The following is a 10,996-nucleotide window of genomic DNA, read 5'->3' on the forward strand; positions in this document are numbered from 1 at the left end:
AGTCGTTTAGTGGTCTACCTGACTGTGGCCGGCAATAATAGAGCTCATACGGTCTTACAGAGCTTTATCGCCGCTGTTGAGCAGTATGGGCTGCCATCAAGGGTACGGTCTGACAAAGGGGGGAGAATGCAGATGTAGCAGAATTCATGATCAGAAGCAGAGGTACCGACAGGAATTCACACATCACAGGCAGAAGTGTCCACAATCAGCGGTAAAGAAATATGTTTGGCAACTAGGCTCACACAACTAACATACTAGTTGAATGTACTTTAGCATATGTCATAAATTAACAATTTCTCAATTTTATCCTAAACACAGAATAGAGAGGATGTGGAGAGATGTTTATGAACATGCCCTGGACCTCTTCTATCAGATCTTTACTTCATTGGAAGATCAGGAGACACTGAATCCAGACAATGAAGTCCATCTTTTCGCTCTGCACCGGATTTTCCTTCCACTGGTTCAGCAAAGCCTCGACTCTTTTCGAGATGCTTGGAACTTCCACGGTCTTAGAACTGAAAGGAATCAGTCACCACAGCAACTCTGGAGAAGTTACAGAGAGCAAGGCCCTGAGGAGGATCCTACTGAGGTTAACAATGAACTTTAAACACTTTCTTAAAATTGTTTCCCCAAAGGAATTATGGGAGAAAAAAATGGTGCTAAATGTGATACTTTAAATGAAACATTTACTATAGATTATTGTCTCTTTAAAATCTCCCGAGCTTTTAAAGATCAACCTGTGAGCTGTAGTTTCTACAGTGCATACTATGCAAAGCTGTATTATTTTAAAAAACTGAATAAGTAACATTTCATTTCTCACTGCCTTGGTGACCAAAAATAACAATCTTGTGTAAGGACATGTCAAACTAGTTTTAAGTACAAGACTGATTATGCTTGTCATCCATTCAGGTTCCTGAAGAATATGGGATCGATTGGAACGGACCTCACTGCCTTCATCGAGGCACTGTGTCAGTCCCCGAGGTTCAGCTGGCCCGTGAGCTCTCAGATGAAGAGGTTGCAATTTTGCCAGCTCCAGGAGTTTCTGTTACTGATGCACTTAGACTATATGTAGAGACTGTGGAAGTGTTATCAAGAATCTTAGACTGATGTCCAACCCATGTTTTTATTTGTTGTGTTAGAACAAGCAAGGAAAAACTGAAAGTTTACTTTCCTTTTTAAAAGAAAGGAAAAAAGCTGTTTCTTTGAAGCTTCCTGTCTCATTATGGTCCACAGAATGGGCCAAAGCTTCCATTCTAAACAAACAACAACAATAAAGTTATCTATTACAGAGAGACATATTGTGAGTTGGCATGTTACCTGCATATACAGATATCCTCTCACTCTACAGAACAGGAGGAAAATTCTGTTCATTTCACTGACAAAACGTGAGACCCAACATCTTCAGAACCTGTCACAACGCTGAGTTGACATAAAAACAGCACTACTAAACAACTACAACTAAATATTAGAAAAATAGAAAAACCCAGTTGCATGTTATTAATTGTCTGTAACTGTATTATCTTATCTAATTATATCCTACAGGTGTTATCTTTCTATTAACTTTTCAGTTACACACAATCTTATAGCAACACTATTGTGATGACACAAACCACTGTCTGTTTCTTTGCGATCCAACTCCTCGTTGACAATCACTGCCGGTACTACTGCACTCTCAGCTGATGTTTCAGGCCTCACTGGAACACTGTCACTGACTAGGGCTGTCTCACTATCATTTTCTTCACTTTGGCCTCCCTCTTGTTCTCTTTCTGATTCCTGCATGGGTGTCCTTGAAGTTAACACAATTGAAATGATGGTCATACTCGCTTATTTGTGTGCACAACAATAAGAGAGACATATTCCCAAAGAAAATAAATTATGCTACCCTTGCATTGCTTTAAGAAGTACATACCCATTGCAGCTCAATCTGTGCAGCTTCATCTCTGAAAAGGGAACTTCCTTCTGACAAGTGATGCAGGGGATGACTGGACCAGAGGCAGGACGTGAGCTCTCCTAACAACAACAACAAATGGCTTTTAATTAATGATTAAAAGTCACCAGTAATCTTTGTTTTGATTATGTATTAAACTAAGTCTCTGTAAATGTATGTACACAATCTAAGGGTAGATCCTGTTGAAGTGGACGTATGTAGATTGTAGCCTGTCCAATCATCGTCGATGGATCTTTCAGATAGGCAAGGGTGTATCCAGTGCTGGGACACTGAAGCAACGCAAGATTTCGACTGCGAGTAGATCCTACAAGTTTTAGAAATTCAAAGCCTCCCCCTTGTTGGAGCTTCGGAAACACTTCCATCAGTTTATTTGTTATAACCATGGGATCGTGGTCATTCCCTGGAGAAAAAAACAAAACAAAATCATAACTCACCTCACCTTAAATTAAGCAAATAAGCCTGTGATAACTATTATTGACACTATGAACACCAATTAAGTTTGAGTCACTATAAAAAGAAATGCAAATAATTTCAACAAGCCACAGACAGTACAAACTTTTTTTTACTTTTGGTAAATGCCTAGTTTCGCACTGACCTGAAAATGTTACTTTTTGCTCTCCAAGTCCTGAAGTAAGAAGTTCAGCTTTAAACAGTACGCTTGGAATTTTATCCGCATTGTGGTCAGCCAAACAACAGACAGTGTGTGTGTAGCTTCTTCGGCTAACTTGGACTTGTGCTGGTCGTCTCGTCATATTCCTTCTGGCTCCAATGTTATATGGCGCAAAGAGCCTTGCTACCTCCGCTGCAACACAGAAAAACGTAACAGCTCAATGGTCACCAGTCAGCTAAAACAGCCTCTACTTCTATCTTGGGATGCTCAAGCCAGCTAACACCATTTAGCCGATTAGCGAACTAGCTAGGTTTATGCTTCCCCCCCCATTAACAATAAATGTGTCACGCACGAAGCATCATAATACCGCATGCAAATACATGTTCGAGTCGATCTAATTTAACCTACACGTGTGTCCCGAATCATTAAATAGTAGCACACCTGGCTAACATGAAATTACTTAGCTTACCTTGGACAGGTGTACGTGATTGAGCGGCCGGTATCTGCTGTGACTGAGCTGCCGGAGTCACCGTGCCGCGGGAGCCGTTGGACTTCTGCTCAGAGCTTCCTCAATCAAATTCGCTGCTTCTCTCAGCAGCTCCGGGCAACTTTTAGACATTTTGTCCTGCACCTCACACAGCGTCTCAACATTGGGGCTAGCAGGACCCGAGTCTTCTCTTGATTTTTAGCCGTTGCAATGAAAGTTCTGTTTAACCGTGTAACTAAACCAACGTAGAGGTGAATAGCGCCACCCAGTGTATTGGAATGTGTTCAGTAGCTCTGCATCAATCCATTATCCGGAATTGATTTGTCTTGGCTTGATGCAGAGGGTAACCAATCAGGCGTTAGGTTCCGCCTACCAACTTTTGATGGGTCAGTTTGACAGTTTTAAGTAATTCAGGAAGCACTCCAACGCAGGACCATGAAATGTAAATGTAAATAGTGAAATTATTATATATGTATTTTACATAAAATGAATCGGTATTTGAATTAATTAATGACACATTTAATAACACATGTATGTATTTAATTCTAATTTTAATTAATTAATGACACATTTAAGTAATTATTTAATGGTGTATTTATTTATTTAATTGTGGCACTTTTAGTCCTCCATAATTTATCACCAAAGGTAAGGAAACTGCAAAGACTATTTTACTGTATCCAACGAATTAGCTAAACCGTAAAAGAAACTAAAGAAAGTGGCACGCTTTCAAATGCTAGCTCAGTTGGTTTGATGGTCACGAGCAAGAAAGCTGCAGACACAACTCTACGTGGATTGCAGTCAACTTCAAGCATGAAGCTTTTCCCCTTTCGTTACTGTACCCAAGTATTTTTACTACTCTAGGCCAGTTGGACAAAAATGACAATTGTTTTTGTCAAAATTGTAGCCGGCTAACGTTAGAAAGATAACCAATACATTCTGAGTGGATAGGTAACGTTAACACTGCGTTGACTATATCAAAAGCCAGCCCGTATCAAATGTCTGAGACTTTAGTTTAACTAGATAACCTAGTTACCCTAACTAGCTAATCTATCGTGTGACCATGTTGTTCGCTACGGTAGTTAACTTTACCTAACTAGTTAACCTGGGTTGAAATAGTTGCGCTTTGATACTAGTTAACTACGGATAACGTTATACTGCGTCGTAGTCACCGTTAGGCAAATTGAAACAGGTGGCATGTAAATCATTTAGTCACAGGTCAATTGTTAAACTAAGTTATGCAGTAACGTTACAGGCTTGCTGATTATCATGCCATTCATAGATTTGTACACAGGAGTTGGTTTATCTCAACCGCTCATACTCCATCAATACATTTCATTTTAGTGCTATATGCATCTACTCAGACCCAGGATAAGAAAATCACGGTGCATATTCATCATAACACATGTAGGAGAGATTGCATTGATTGGTAATGGAGCGCAAGGTCAGGACATTTTGTTATGCCCCGTTTACATCGTGAAGTGTATCATTCGTGATCTTCATGGAGTGCAGTGTTTGTAAAGCAAGATGGAGGAGATATTGCAAAATATGACCTTTTAATTCAATACAGGAAACATGTATTGTTTCAGGTGATAATAAAACATGTTTTGTTTTGTTACTTTTTCCTCAGCTTGTTTCTAACTATAGCAAGTCAAGCTAGTTTGCACTCAGTGGCATGTGTTCATGGGTTCCAAGGGAAGCCAGGCTTCCCCCAAAACAAATTACCAAAAAAAAAAGAATGTATATTTCGTCTGTTACATTATTTACCTAAAATTCACAAGAGGCTGACTGTATCTCACCAGAGAAAGCATCAGAGTGAGCGAAACAGCACCCCTCTGTCTCTGTATGTGTAAGCAATGTATCTGATGTGTCTGGTCCAAAATATTACATAGTTTCTGCCCGTAGCATTGAATACAAGGGAAGCCAACGAGCATTTGGCCTCCCTTGATAAAAAAGGTGTAAAATAATAGCCCATCAGCGTTGAGCTAAACTGAGTGAGCTCAACTGTGAATGGTCCTGGTGCACCAAAAGGTGTCAAGGGAAGCCAGATTGGATTTAGTGTCACTCCTATCAAATCGCAATGAGAGCATACGTCATTGACAGAAACAATTTAAATTGTTGCATCTCGTTGTGTTGTCCTCTGGTGGCTAGCTAAAATTGGCCCTTTACTAAATTAGCCATGGCTGGAGATGGGTATTTGGACTTATGGTTTTACTTAATTCTTCCATGGGGCAGAAGTCATGCCGCGTTCAAATGCTAGTCGGAACTAGGAAACATGGACATTTCTGACTTGTTGAACGCGGCATGTGCATAACTACAACCAGTTAGCAAGTGGGACATTTTTCTAGTTCTGACTAACACATGAACGCGGCATCAGCCTGTTGTGATTCTGGATGGCCAGATTGCTAGCAAGAATGACAAGTAACTGGCATATGGGGAATCGTAAGTGGCTCGTTTCATCTTATTGATATCATGTCTTGTTTTGACTGATTTCATGTCAATGCTAATATGGCTAAAATTCGCTAGCTAGCTAACCAACAACTGTAACAATGTATTTGAGACAAGTGGTCATTGAGCAAATTTATTTGTTTTTCAATAAACATTGGAGACAAAATATAGCTTACATGTTGTCAACAATCTAAGCCAACCTCATCTGGTTGCGCACGTGTTTTTGTTGCTAAACAACAAACCTGTCTATAGGAATGGGTATTGTTTACAATTTGCTAGCTATCCCATAAAGCCATCACCGAAAACCACATTTTCATCTTCTGTGGTTTGGTCACTTCCTGTTCTTCGATGGACTCCGGCTGAACTGAAGATTGAAAAATGTGATAGTATGCAGCTTCCGTATAGCAACTCATCCTTCAACTGCAAGAAGGTGTTGCGTTTCCACTCAGCTGTTGACATCCCCATTGAAATGCATGACATCTGGCACAACGTACCGGAGTGTTTATGGGTAATGTGAACAAGGCTTTACTCAAGCAATTAACTTTCCAGCACAGGTGGTAAAGAACAACTAATTGTAATGCCAGCTCTCATGTCTCACTGCATGCAGTTTGGCATTACTCTTCGTGAAGTGCACCACTATTTGAGCTACATTCCAGCTATTTAGGTCATTTCTGGTTGGCTGAAGATCCAATGTTACATAGCTATGGTATTAACATAACATTATGTAACCCACTCTAGTATTACTGTAAGGCATGAATTAGTCGGGTGTGCGGTGGTCATTCTTGTGTTCCAGGTTGCCACCTCATACTACAGTGCATTCGGAAAGTATTCAGAACACCTTTACTTTTTCCACATTTTATTACGTTACAGCCTTATTCTAAATACAAATGTCAGCAGTCTACACACAATACCCCATAATAACAAAGAAAACAGGTTGTTAGAATTGTTTACAAATGTATACAAAAAAAAACGATGCCTTATTTACGCAAGTATTTAAACCCTTTGCTATGAGACTCGAAATTGAGCTCAGGTGCATCCTGTTTCCATTGATTATCCTTGAGGTGTTTCTACAACTTGATTGGAGTCCACCTGTGGTAAATTCAATTGATTGGACATGATTTGGAAAGGCACACACCTGTCTATAAAAGGTCCCACAGTTGACAGTGCATGTCAGAGCAAAAACCAAGCCATGAGGTCGAAGGAATTGTCCGTAGAGCCCCGAGACAGGATGTGGTTGAGGCACAGATCTGGGGAATGGTACCAAAACATTTCTGCAGCATTGAAGGTCCCCAAGAACACTGTTGCATCCATCATTCTTAAATGGAAGAAGTTTGGAACCACCAAGACTCTTGCTAGAGCTGGCCACCCGGCCAAACTGAGCAATCAGGAGATAAGGGCCTTGGTCAGGGAGGTGACCAAGAACCCGATAGTCACTGACAGCGCTCTAGAGTTCCTCTGTGGAGATGGGAGAACTTTCCAGAAAGCTTATCATAAATACCTGATTGGTGGAGTGCTGCAGAGATGGTTGAGTGGCCAGACGAAAGCCACTCTTCAGTAAAAGGCACATGACAGCCCGCTTGGAGTTTGCCAAAAGAGATTAAGAAAAAATATATAGAGGTCCTGGATGGCAGGAAGCTTGGCCCCAGTGATGTACTGGGCCGTACGCACTACCCTCTGTAGTGCCTTGTGGTCGGAGGCCGAGCAGTTGCCATACCAGGTGGTGATGCAACCAGTCAGGATGCTCTTGATGGTGCAGCTGTAGAACTTTTTGAGGATCTGAGGACCCATGCCAAATATTTTCAGTCTCCTGAGGGGGAATAGGCTTTGTCGTGCCCTCTTCACGACTGTCTTGGTGTGTTTGGATATAAACTGTACCGGACAGATGGCGTGTGTGGGCAAACGGTTTGCTGATGTCAACATTGTGAACAGAGTGCCCCATGGTGGCGGTGGGGTTATGGTATGGGCAGGCATAAGCTACGGACAACAAACACAATTGCATTTTATCAATGGCAATTTGAATGCACAGAGCTACCGTGACGAGATTCTGAGGCCCATTGTCATGCCATTCATCCACCGCCATCACCTCATCTTTCAGCATGATAATATACGGCCCCATGTCACAAGGATCTGTACACAATTCATGGAAGCTGAAAATGTCCCAGTTCTTCCATGGCCTGCATACTCACCAGACATGTCACGCATTGAGCATGTTTGGGATGTTCTGGATCGACATCTACGACAGCATGTTCCAGTTCCCGCCAATATCCAGCAACTTTGCACAGCCATTGAAGATGAGTGGGACAACATTCCACAGCCTACAATCAACAGCCTGATGAACTCTATGTGAAGGAGATGTTTCACACTGCATGAGGCAAAGATGGTCACACCAGATACTGACTGGTTTTCTGATCCACACCCCTACCTTTTTTTTAAGGTATCTGTGACCAATAGATGCATATCTGTATTCCCAGTCATGTGTAATCCATAGATTAGGGCCTAATGCATTTATTTCAATTGACTTATTGCCTTATATGAACTGTTACTCAATAAAGTGGCACAGTGGTCTAAGGCACTGCATCGCAGTGCTAGCTGTGCCACTAGAGATCCTGGTTCGAATGCAGGCTCTGTCGTAGCCGGCCGCGACTGGGAGACCCATGGGGCGGTGCACAATTGGTCCAGGGTAGGGGAGGGAATGGCCGGCAGGGATGTAGCTCAGTTGGTAGAGCATGGCGTTTGCAATGCCAGGGTTGTGGGCTCGATTCCCACGGGGGTCCAGTATGAAAAAAAAATACAATAAAAATGTATACACTCACTGTAAGTCGCTCTGGATAAGAGCGTCTGCTAAATGACTAAAATGTAAAATCTTAGAAATTGTTGATATTTGTGTTCAGTGTTGTTTAGAAAATGTTAACAAAGCAGTGGCTATCTCCTGCAAAACTCCTGTGCAGAGATGTCGGTTGACATTGCAGTGACTTGATCAGCTGCTTAGCTGTTGTAGCTAGCCATCTTATTGACATAGCTAGCTCTACCGTTACTGGCATAAAAAGCTTGCTTAGCTTGATTAAATTACCTTGAAGTTATAGGCATGCAAAATTAAGAGGGACTGTTATCAGAAATCAGTCCGTAGATCTTCATTTTTCTCCACGATCGCTAACGTTACTTTGCATCGTTGGGTCAGCTGAGCACAGCAGCTGACTAGGGAGGCTACTGCAATGACTTGCGGCAAAACAGTTGCTTCATGAAAACTAAAAATAATGTTAGCATTAGCACTAAAGCTTGCTAGCTAGCTTTTGTTGGAAGCATTCAACATTATGTTTGCAGTACTAAGTAGGTAGCTGGTTGGTTAGCAGCATTGTTTTAATGACTAACTCAGCTAACAAGCTATGTTTGTCAGATTTATGCTAGCTTTCATGCCCATTGTCAAACTTCAGAGATACTGCTTGGTCAGCACACATATCCTTAGCTAGATGTAAAATGGAGCGACTAAAACTTCCTCATCAAAAAATATTATTATTGACAGATTTTGTGTTTAAGCTTAGATTAATTTTGACGGTTTTCAGGCACAAATGGGCTTCAGCAGACAATGTCACACAGGTGATATTTTTGAATGTTACAAAGCATATTGTATTCAAACTACTTTTGATATATCCCATTATCCTTTGCGAGATACGAGACGGATCAGTGCAGGTGGAATCGACACGCTATCTGACTTAAGACAATGTGATTGGCTGAGGATGGGCTGGATGAGTTTGGATTGGTCTGCCATGTAGCATACTATGTGTTGATAGTCCTTTCTACCACAGCGTTTTTGAAAGATATAACATTAGCCATCCAGCACTACAAAAGTTTTGCTACTTTTCTCAACAACATTGATGCCCTGAATTCAGATCAGTTGGAAAAAGTGATGGGCTACTTTCTGCACACTGACTTGACACAACACTGGCCAAACAAGATGTAGCTACAAACAAAACAGAGTTAAATGGTTCCAGTCTGCCGTGAAGCGTTCATCCATGTTTACAGATAAGAGTCTAGCTACATTTTCAGATATAACTTTTACATATTGTCAGAAAGTCATTTTTATTGAAAATGTAAGCGTACTGTTAGTTAGCTAGCGAACGTTAGCTTGCTGGCTCGCTAGCTGACGTTACATTTATGATCTGTGTAGCAATATTATTTGTATCAGAAAACCATTTGCATTGCTAGTTATAGCCTAATGTTAGCTAGCTAACATTGAACCTAGTTTGTTAGCTTTAGCTACCTGCAGATTCATACTACAGGTACAGTTGAAGTCGGAAGTTTACATACAGTTAGGTTGGAGTCTTTAAAACTAGTTTTTCAACCAGTCCACAGATTTCTTGTTAACAAACTATAGTTTTGGCAAGTCTGTTAGGACATCTACTTTGTGCATGACACAAATAATTTTTCCAACAATTGTTTACAGACAGATTATTTCACTTATAATTCACTGTACCACAATTCCAGTGGGTCAGAAGTTCACATACAGTTAAAAGTATTTGATCCCCTGCTGATTTTGTATGTTTGCCCACTGACAAAGAAATGATAAGTCTATAATTTTAATGGTAGGTTTATTTGAACAGTTAGAGACAGAATAACAACAACAAAAATCCAGAAAAACGCATGTCAAAAATGTTATAAGTTGATTTGCATTTTAATGAGGGAAATAAGTATTTGACCCCCTCTCAATCAGAAAGATTTCTGGCTCCCAGGTGTCTTTTATACAGGTAACGAGCTGAGATTAGGAGCACACTCTTAAAGGGAGTGCTCCTAATCTCAGCTTGTTACCTGTATAAAAGACACCTGTCCACAGAAGCAATCAATCAATCAGATTCCAAACTCCACCATGGCCAAGACCAAAGAGATCTCCAAAGATGTCAAGGACAAGATTGTAGACCTACACAAGGCTGGAATGGGCTACAAGACCATCGCCAAGCAGCTTGGTGAGAAGGTGAACACAGTTGGTGCAATTATTCGCGAATGGAAGAAACACAAAAGAACTGTCAATCTCCCTCGTCCTGGGGCTCCATGCAAGATCTCACCTCGTGGAGTTGCAATGATCATGAGAACGGTGAGGAATCAGCCCAGAACTACACGGGAGGATCTTGTCAATGACCTCAAGGCAGTTGGGACCATAGTCACCAAGAAAACAATTGGTAACACAATACGCCGTGAAGGCCTGAAATCCTGCAGCGCCCGCAAGGTCCCCCTGCTCAAGAAAGCACATATACATGCCCGTCTGAAGTTTGCTAATGAACATCTGAATGATTCAGAGGAGAACTGGATGAAAGTGTTGTGGTCCGATGAGACCAAAATGGAGCTCTTTGGCATCAACTCAACTCGCCGTGTTTGGAGGAGGAGGAATGCTGCCTATGACCCCAAGAACACCATCCCCACCGTCAAACATGGAGATGGAAACATTATGCTTTGGGGGTGTTTTTCTGCTATGGGGACAGGACAACTTCACTGCATCAAAGGGACGATGGACGGG

The 10,996-nt window shown here is 41.4% G+C and overlaps 1 long non-coding RNA gene across 1 annotated transcript; it reads right to left on the bottom strand.

The window, feature by feature from the left end:
• Positions 1-1,196: 1,196 nt before the first annotated feature.
• Positions 1,197-3,219, bottom strand: LOC123483090. The gene is made up of 5 exons (XR_006658062.1): positions 3,028-3,219; positions 2,544-2,750; positions 2,110-2,348; positions 1,910-2,010; positions 1,197-1,786 (listed from the first exon to the last, which is right to left on the bottom strand). It is a non-coding gene; the product is annotated as an uncharacterized LOC123483090 (long non-coding RNA).
• Between the last annotated feature and the right edge of the window lie 7,777 nt (positions 3,220-10,996).

The sequence above is a fragment of the Coregonus clupeaformis genome, unplaced genomic scaffold (assembly GCF_020615455.1).
Source record: "Coregonus clupeaformis isolate EN_2021a unplaced genomic scaffold, ASM2061545v1 scaf0023, whole genome shotgun sequence".
Taxonomy (NCBI): Eukaryota; Metazoa; Chordata; class Actinopteri; order Salmoniformes; family Salmonidae; genus Coregonus; species Coregonus clupeaformis.